This window comes from Oryctolagus cuniculus, chromosome 6, assembly GCF_964237555.1.
Source record: "Oryctolagus cuniculus chromosome 6, mOryCun1.1, whole genome shotgun sequence".
NCBI classification, from domain to species: Eukaryota; Metazoa; Chordata; class Mammalia; order Lagomorpha; family Leporidae; genus Oryctolagus; species Oryctolagus cuniculus.
In genome coordinates this window covers 150,631,487-150,640,467 of record NC_091437.1, presented here as the reverse complement: position 1 = coordinate 150,640,467, position 8,981 = coordinate 150,631,487, and positions in this window count along the sequence as shown.

The window sequence follows — 8,981 nt, the reverse complement described above, 5'->3', positions numbered from 1 at the left end:
TCCCAGCTCGGCGCTTCCGCAGTAACCAGAGCAACCGCCGCGCGCCCTTCGCTCACTCAGCCGGCCGAGCTCGCCTCAGCCGCGGGATAGGGCTCGGCCCCAACGAGGGACCAGGGGGCGGGGCCCCAGGGGGCGGGGCGTCCCGCCCCGCGCGCGTCTTCCCGCCCCCGCCCCTGCTTTCAGCCAATGAGGGCGCGCACCGCGCAGTAGGCCGAGATGGCGCTATGCCACGTTTGGCCAATCGCAGGCGGCGCAGCCCGCGCGGTACCGCCCGGTGAGGCGCTAGGGCGATGTTGCGTGGTGTAGGGTGGGGGCGTGGGGATGGCGTTCGGCGTTCGGCGTTAGGAGGGCGGCGGGGAAGGCCCAGCCGGCTCCGGAGGGGTGGGGCTGGGGGCCGCCCGGGAGGCGCCGGAGGAGGGGGTCGGCTCTCCCGCCGTGGTCCCAGCCCCTGGGATCCTACCTGGGGAGAGATGGCGCGGTTCTGAGGGAGAGGTTGCCGGAACGCCCGCCGCCTGCCGTCGGGGTGCGCACACTGATTGGGCGAGCGCTGCCGGTGCGCCGCGGACGTTCCAGGCCCCGGGGTCAGGGCGAGCCTCGGACGCTGCCTTGAGTCATGTGCCCTGTGCAGGTTTAGGGCGGCAGAAAGAGCCCGGAGAGCGTGAAGTACGTGCTGTGGGAGCTGAGCCTGGGGGCAAGAGTGGGAGTTCGCCGAGACGAGAGCCTGCGCCAGGTGCTCAGGCTGAGCCTGGCCCGCTCGCTCAAGGACGGGGGCGCACGGGGGCCAAAGAAGTGAGGTACACCGGGGCGGGCCCCATTCACTCGTCCTGCGGGCGCCCCGAATTCTGCCCAGAGACAAACAGCTGTGTGAGCACTTGTTATGCAATGTTGAAACTCCCCTGGCCCTCGCCTTCGCTCACCCAGTTTAACCTTGGACGACCTTCGTTAAACCCTACAGTTCTTCCATTCTGCTGTTTGAAGCGTGGCTGGATCGTCAAGGCCTCCACCGAGTCGCCGCTGACGTCACAGGCCACACAGTCCTTTCTTCTGCCTTTTCCCGTCCTCTGATGGATGGCACCGGCCGTTGGCTCTTATCGTTCCCATCACATCCCCGAGGGAGAGGCCTATCTGAAGATACCATTCACAGCACCTAGCACAGTACGAGTTTACTCTCCATGAAGGTGCATTCAGGGTGCGCGCTGTGGCGTGGCCGGTGAAACAGTGCGTGGAGGCAGTGCCTGCATCCTGCACAGGCGTCAGTTCAAGTCCCGGCTGCTCCACTTCCCATCCAGCTCTCTGCTAATGGCCTGGGAGGGCAGTAGAAGATGGCCCAAGTCCTTGGGCCCCCGCACCCGCGTTGGAAAACCCGGAGGAGGCTCCTGGCTCCTGGCTTCAGATATTACACGCTTCATTTGTCAGAAAACTCACAGCCCCTAATTTGACTCTCAAAACAAGTCAGATTTTATAAAAATGAAACTTAAAGAGGTTAAGTGGCTTGTCTAAATTACAGCTTATAAGCAACAAAAACCAAATCCTGGTCTCCAAATCTTGTGTTCCACAGGGCTCTTATCAATAGCTCCTCAAACTTTCCTGTTATGAAACCAAGACTGGGGGCGGGTGCTGTGGCATAGCCAGTAAAGCTGCCACCTGTAGTGCCAACATACCATTTGGGCACTGGTTCAAGTCCCGGCTGCTCCACTTCCTATCCAGCTCTCTGTTATGGCCTGGAAAAGCAGAAGATGGCCCAAGTCTTTGGTCCCCTACACCCGCATTGGGAAACCAGAAAGAAGCTCCTGGCTCCTGGCTTTGGATTGGCTCAGCTCCGGCTGTTGCAGCCAATTGAGGGAGTGAACCAGAGGATGGAAGACCTCTCTCTCTCCCTCTCTCTCTCTGAATGTGTATGTGTGTGTGTGTCTGCCTCTCTGTAACTCTGCCTTTCAAATAAAATAAATAAATCTTAAAAAAAAAAAAAGACTGATTTCTCCCCAACAATATTCCACACTGTTGTCAACAAACTGGCTTTTTGAAATATACATCAAATTTCAGGAGACTTCAGAAAATCAACTCAATATAAGGGAAGTAATTTTCCGGAAGATAATAAACTCTTTATTGGTATCTCTGAGTCCTTATATTGCTAAATGACAAACGGCTTAAGTAGCTGATTATTTAAGATGCAAATACATTATCATGGATGACTGTTTCCAGCTTACCCTGTAAGATGACTTTTTTTCTTATTAAATAGCTGGTGATTTTTAAATCTCCGTGTTTATGAAATCATTCTTATAATGCCATGTCCTCAACCTTTTCAACTTCTGAACTTGAGGCAGAAAGAACATTTGTAAGGCTCAGCATGAGGCACAACCAACTGGACTGACTGAAATGTTATATAAGCATTGCTAAACTATTTTTCAATCTTGCCATGCTTATTTTTTCAAAATCAGTAATCTTTCACGTAAGCTTGAAGTGAAGGCAATGAAATATGACATCAAATCAGCCATTTACTGACAACAGCTAAAACTTCTAGTACCTGCAGCATTCGGAGGGTTTTTCTTCTATCCGTTAGTTTTGCCCTCGTGGCACTATTGGGTAAATACTGTTTTTTAGCCTCACTTTACAGACAAGAAAACTGACGTACAGGTCATGGACATAGAAGTATTGACACTACTTGGTCTGAGGCCAAGTATAAGAAATCTAGCTCAGGAATCTAGCAGTGTTTGACTTTGTTTCTCCTCCCTGCACAAAGTTCCACTTATCTTACAAAAAATAAAAATCATATTTGACCTTTTTATTGCCTTGCTTGAATACCTCTGTTGTCTAGTTGGCCTAGTTGAGCAGGCCAGACCTAGACGTGTGCCTTTTCAAGTGCCATTCTCAATATGGGGAAAAAGCCTTAACCCTCTTCCTTCAACTATTCATGCTGTAAGACCCCGATTAACACATCTCTTTTTCTTCAGGTTTTCATTATTCCAGCTCTTAATTGTTGCAGTCATCAATTTGTATAATAATTACCCACATACCTTTTCCAAAGGATTCAACTCCTTAAGGCAAGGACCCTGTTGTGCTCACAGCTGAATATTCTATATTTCATATATGGTAAGCATTTGCATTTTTCAATGTATTGAATACAACCCCTCCTTTCTTAATTTTATTCCCCCTTCCCACATTTTTTGAGTAGCAAACTAAGCAATTCCTTTTACACTATTGTTTTTCTTTGTAATACATTAGATTGAAATCCTCAAAACTTTCTTGTTCATCAGTCATTCACTTCTCCAGGGACTTTTTTTAAGATTTATTTACTTACTTATTTACTTATTTATTTGTTTATTTATTTGATAGCAGAGTTACAGAGAAAGAGAGAGGTCTTCCATTCGCTGCTTCATTCCCCAAATGGCTGCAACAGCCAGACCGGGCCAAACAGAAGCCAGGATCAGGAGCTTCTTCCAGGTCTCCCACATGGATGCAGAGGTCCAAGCACTTGGGCCATTTTCCACTGCTTTTCCAGGTGCATCAGCAGGGAGCCAGATCAGAAGTGGAGCAGCTGGGAACTGAACTGGCACCCACATGGGATGCCAGTGCTGCAGCCACAGCAGTGACCTTTCCTGGACTTTTAATCCAGCATTTATGTAACCTTTTCCAATTTCAAGTGACCAATTAATATGGAAAACTGGAGTTTCTTCCTTGAATAGTGCTCATGAAGCCATAGATGTCCATCTATCAAATTCAGTGCAAGAAATATGTATCAAGTGTCCGCTTTGTGTCAGGTACTGTGCTGGGTGCTGAAAATAAAGCAATGAGGGTGCTGGTGCTGTGGCGCAGTGGGTTAACACCCTGGCCTGAAGCACTGGCGTCCCATATGGGCAGCGGTTCGAGACCCAGCTGCTCCACTTCCTATCCAGCTCTCTGCTGTGGCCTGGGAAAGCAGTAGAAGATGGCTCAAATCCTTGGGCCCCTGCAGCCACGTGGGAGACCTGAAGAAACTCCTGGCTCCTTGCTTCGGATCAGTGCAGTTCTGGCCATTGCGGGCAATTAGGGAGTGGACTAGCGGATGGAAGACCTCTCTCTCTCTCTCTCTCTGCCTCTCCTCTCTCTGTGTAATTCTGACTTTCAAATAAATAAATAAACCTTAAAAAAAAAGGAAGCAATGAACAAAGTAGACACTGCAGGTGTCATTTTGGAGCTTAGAGTTAAGTGAGAAGACAGCAATAAACAACAAATTAAAGATGTCACGTAAGTCAGAATTGTTCTGGAGGGTAATAAGCTATAAGAGAGAAGGAAGGCTGACTGGAGAAATTTACATTTTTTAAAAGATTTACTTATTTATTTATTTGGAAGTCATAATTACAGAGAGAGAGGGAAAGAGACAGAACAGAAACAGAGAGATCTTCCATCCACTGGTTCAATCCCCAGATAGAAGCCAGGAACTTCATCTAGGCCTCTTGCTTGGGTGCAGGGGCCCAGTCACTTAGGCCAGCCTCCATTGCTTTCCCAGGCACACTAGCAAGGAGCTAGATAGGAAGTGAAGCAGACAGGACTTGAACTGGCGCCCATATGGGATGCTGGCACTGCAGATGGTGGCTTAGCCCCCTGCATCACAGTGCTGGCCCCAAGAAATTTACTTTTAAGCTGAGATTTTAAGAATTAGTAGGAGTAGGGCCGGCGCTATGGTATAGCCGGGAAAGCCGCCATCTTCAGTGCTGGCATCCCATATGGGCGCTGGTTCGAGTCCTCGCTGCTACACTTCTGATCCAGTTCTCTGCTATGGCCTGGGAAAGCAGTAGAGGATGATCCAAGTACTTGGGCCCCTGCACCTGCATGGGAGACCAGGAAGAAGCTCCAGGCTCCTGACTTCAGATGACCCAGCTCCAGCCATTATGGCCATTTGGAGAGTGAACCAGCAGATGGAAGCTCTCTCTCTCTTTCTGCTTCTGCCTTTCTATATCTCTCTGCCTTTCAAATAAATAAATAAATCTTTTTAAAAAAGAATTAGTCGGCCGGCGCCGCGGCTCACTAGGCTAATCCTCCGCCTAGCGGCGCCGGCACACTGGGTTCTAGTCCCGGTTGGGGCGCCGGATTCTGTCCCGGTTGCCCCTCTTCCAGGCCAGCCCTCTGCTGTGGCCAGGGAGTGCAGTGGAGGATGGCCCAGGTACTTGGGCCCTGCACCCCATGGGAGACCAGGAAAAGCACCTGGCTCCTGGCTCCTGCCATCGGATCAGTGCGGTGCGCCGGCCGCGGCGGCCATTGGAGGGTGAACCAACGGCAAAAGGAAGACCTTTCTCTCTGTCTCTCTCTCACTGTCCACTCTGCCTGTAAAAAAAAAAAAAAAAAAAAAAAAAAAAAAAAAAAAAAGAATTAGTAAGAGTAACCAGATAACCTCTAACTATCAATGTGAATGTCATACCTTACATCTACATCTATTTTTTTCCTTTCCCACACAGTATGGGAAAATACATTAATGAAACACAAATGCCGACGTTCAATAACAGAATTTTATCACTGTTGATAGTAGTATGATTGGAAAGATGGGAGTACTCTTATAAGTAATCTAATTTGGTATTATTTTGTAAGTCTCCATCCTGTGCTTTCCTCAATATCAGTTTCAAAAACTGAAATATTCATCCATTTATCAAACTTGAATTTAACTAGTCTCCTAGATTTGAGGCACACTTCCATTTTCTGACTCAGGTAGCAAAATACAAGTATATTAAAGTAGTCAGCCCTTCCTCAATCATTCTTCCTCTTGGCACATTCTAAGCTTTGGACCTTATCTCATTTCCATAGTTCCTGGAGCAGCTTCTAGTGAGGTCTGTTGAAATTTCGCCTAGGATAACACAAGGAAGTCTAAATAGTTCTTTAAAAAAATATATTCATTTATTTGAGAGGTAGAGTACAGACAGAGAGAGGGAGGGATGGAGAGAAAGGTCTTCCATCCACAGGTTCACCCCCTACAAATGGCTGCAACAGCCAGGGCTGAGCTGATCTGAAGCCAGGAGCTTCCTCCGGGTCTCCCACGTGGGTTCCCCATGGCCCCAAGGACGTGGGCAATCTTCCATTGCTCTCTAGGCCATAACAGAGAGCTGAATCGGGAGTAAAGCACCCAGGACTCAAACCAGTGCCCATATGGGATGTCGGCACTGCAGGCAGCAGCTTTACCCACTATGCCGAAGTGCTGGCCCCCTAAATAGTTCTTAAAATGATTCAACCCAAAGTGAATTCTGACTGATCCTACGCTAAAGGGGATAGGGAGAGGAAAAAGATTATCTAAATAAAAATTTACTTAAAAGAAGGTTTTTATCATATTCATGTATTGACTTGGGATTAAAATAATATATAACATACTTCCATATTATTTGTTTTTCTCCACCACCTCCCCAAAAAATGTGTTCAACAAAATAATTTTGCTTGGGCAATTTAAATTACTAAACACTTCAGAAAGAAATAATATTGCTTTAATGTTCTTTGAATCAATTATCCCAATTCTAGGCATTCACCCTAGAGAAACTGCATACTCCCCACAAAAAAAGGAAAAAACCAAACAACACCAAAATAAACCATCAAAAAAAATTATTCGCAGCAGTGTTACTTGTAACAGCAAACAAGTAGAAACAGTCAGCCAACATTAGAGAAATTGAAATTGGTTTTTTTTTTTTTTTTTTTTTTGACAGGCAGAGTGGACAGTGAGAGAGAGAGACAGAGAGAAAGGTCTTCCTTTGCCGTTGGTTCACCCTCCAATGGCCGCCGCGGCCGGCGCGCTGCGGCTGGCGCACCGCGCTGATCCGATGGCAGGAGCCAGGAGCCAGGTGCTTTTCCTGGTCTCCCATGGGGTGCAGGGCCCAAGCACCTGGGCCATCCTCCACTGCACTCCCTGGCCACAGCAGAGGGCTGGCCTGGAAGAGGGGCAACCGGGACAGAATCCGGCGCCCCGACCGGGACTAGAACCCGGTGTGCCGGCGCCGCTAGGCGGAGGATTAGCCTAGTGAGCCGCGGCGCCGGCCCAGAAATTTAAATTGTTTTAGCATATTCACTCACTGCAACATTATTAAACCATTAAAAACCTCAGTCATTCTAAAACAATGAAAATGAAAAATGATAAAATATTAAGAAAAGGGGCCGGCACTGTGCTGCAGCGGGTTGATGCCCTGGCCTGAAGTGCCGGCATCCCATGTGGGCACCAGTTCGAGTCCTGGCTGCTTCTCTTCCGACCCAGCTCTCTGCTGTTGTCTAGGATAACAGGAGAAGATGGCTCAAGTCCTTGGGCCCCTGCACCCACATGGGAGACCCAGAAGAAGCTCCTGCTCCTGGCTCCTGGCTTCGGATCAATGCAGCTTCGGCGGTTGCGGCCATCTGGGGAGTGAACCATCAGATGGAAGACCTCTCTCTCTGTCTCTACCTCTCTCTGTAACTCTGTCATTCAAAAAAATAAAATAAAACTTTAAAAAATTTAAGACCTTTCTCTCTGTCTCTCTCTCTCACTATCCACTCTGTCAAAAAAAAAAAAAATCTCTAAAGAAAAAAATCAAGATGCAATACTGAGTATACCATATGATCCAATTTTTACAAACATTTATTCATATTTTTGATTAGAAAAGAGATTGCTGGGAAGGACTCCAGAATTTTAATGGTGAATATGATCTCAGGGAAACATGATTATGGGTCATTTTTATGGGTCTTTATTCACTTTATACACTTCAGTATCTCCCAGCTTAAATTTATTTAAATATTTACAACTAGCAAGTATTACATTAATGATCAGAAAATAAGCAATAATTAGGGGAAAAATCTTTTCCCTTATCTGTGTCTGTCAGTATAATCAACTATACCATTTATCCATGATTTAGCATGGCTCAAAATTAATCATAGTCATTTTTCAACCAAACCTCCATTCCAGTCTTCTACTAATTTTATCCATCTATGTTAGATCCGAAACCTGGCTATCTTAGCCCCAACAAGGTGCTTCTGTTGGTAAAGAGCCACACGCCCGCCGTGTCATGATTCCCAAGTAGCCTGTTTCCGTCTGCGTCTTTATAACCAAACCCCACCATTTGACCAACTCTCATCCTTGACTTGATTTCAACTTCACTGACAGGGTAGGGGAAGAAGTGAATAACGGGAAACAAAATGAAAGGTAGAAAAAGACCTATGTTCAGGTTCACATGTAGACAAAGAGGTAAGGGACCACGAAAGATGAAGGAGATCAAAAAGGAGGAAGGCAGTGAAAGGTGGGATAATTTTTAAACAGAAAAAGCAGCAGTTGCTCAAATGTTTGCCATATTACAATAATGACTGCCACATTATCAGCTTTATCCGCTTTCTGCAGCTTGCTATACACTCCTATGTATTCACACCCCTTCATATTCATGAGGTAAACAATAACAAAAGGATTAGTGGCCTTAGGGGATGCCTCCAACTCAGAGGCTTCCTTGGAAGATAACCCAATGACTCAAGATGTTCTAAGGCCACTTTATATAATGATAGTAAACAGCTAACATTGAGTGATGACTAGCTAGTAAGCAAGGCCAAACAAATTACCTACACTATCTCATTTGATCCTCGGAACAAACCCATGAGCTAAGTGGTATTTAGATCTCTATTTTAGAGGGCAAGAGCTGTGGCGTAGTGGGTAAAGCCACCACCTGCAGTGTTGGCGGCAGTTCAAGTCCTTGGGCCCCTGCACCTCCGTGGGAATGCCTGGAGGAAGCGCCTGGCTCCTGGCTTCCGATCGATCAGCACAGCTCCAGAGGTTGCGGCCACTTAGGGAGTAAATCACTGGATGGAAGATCTCTCTCCCTCTCTCTCTCTCTCTCTCTCTCTCTGCCTCTCCTTCTATCTCTGTGTAACTCTCAAATAAATAAGCAAATCTTTAAAACATATCTATTTTAGAAACTTAGAAACAACCCAAGAAATGATTATTTCTGTACCTAGAAAGCCCATTCTTGGCTAAATCAGGAGCACATGAGGGTGGACAGAAAAAGGCAAACAACTATTTC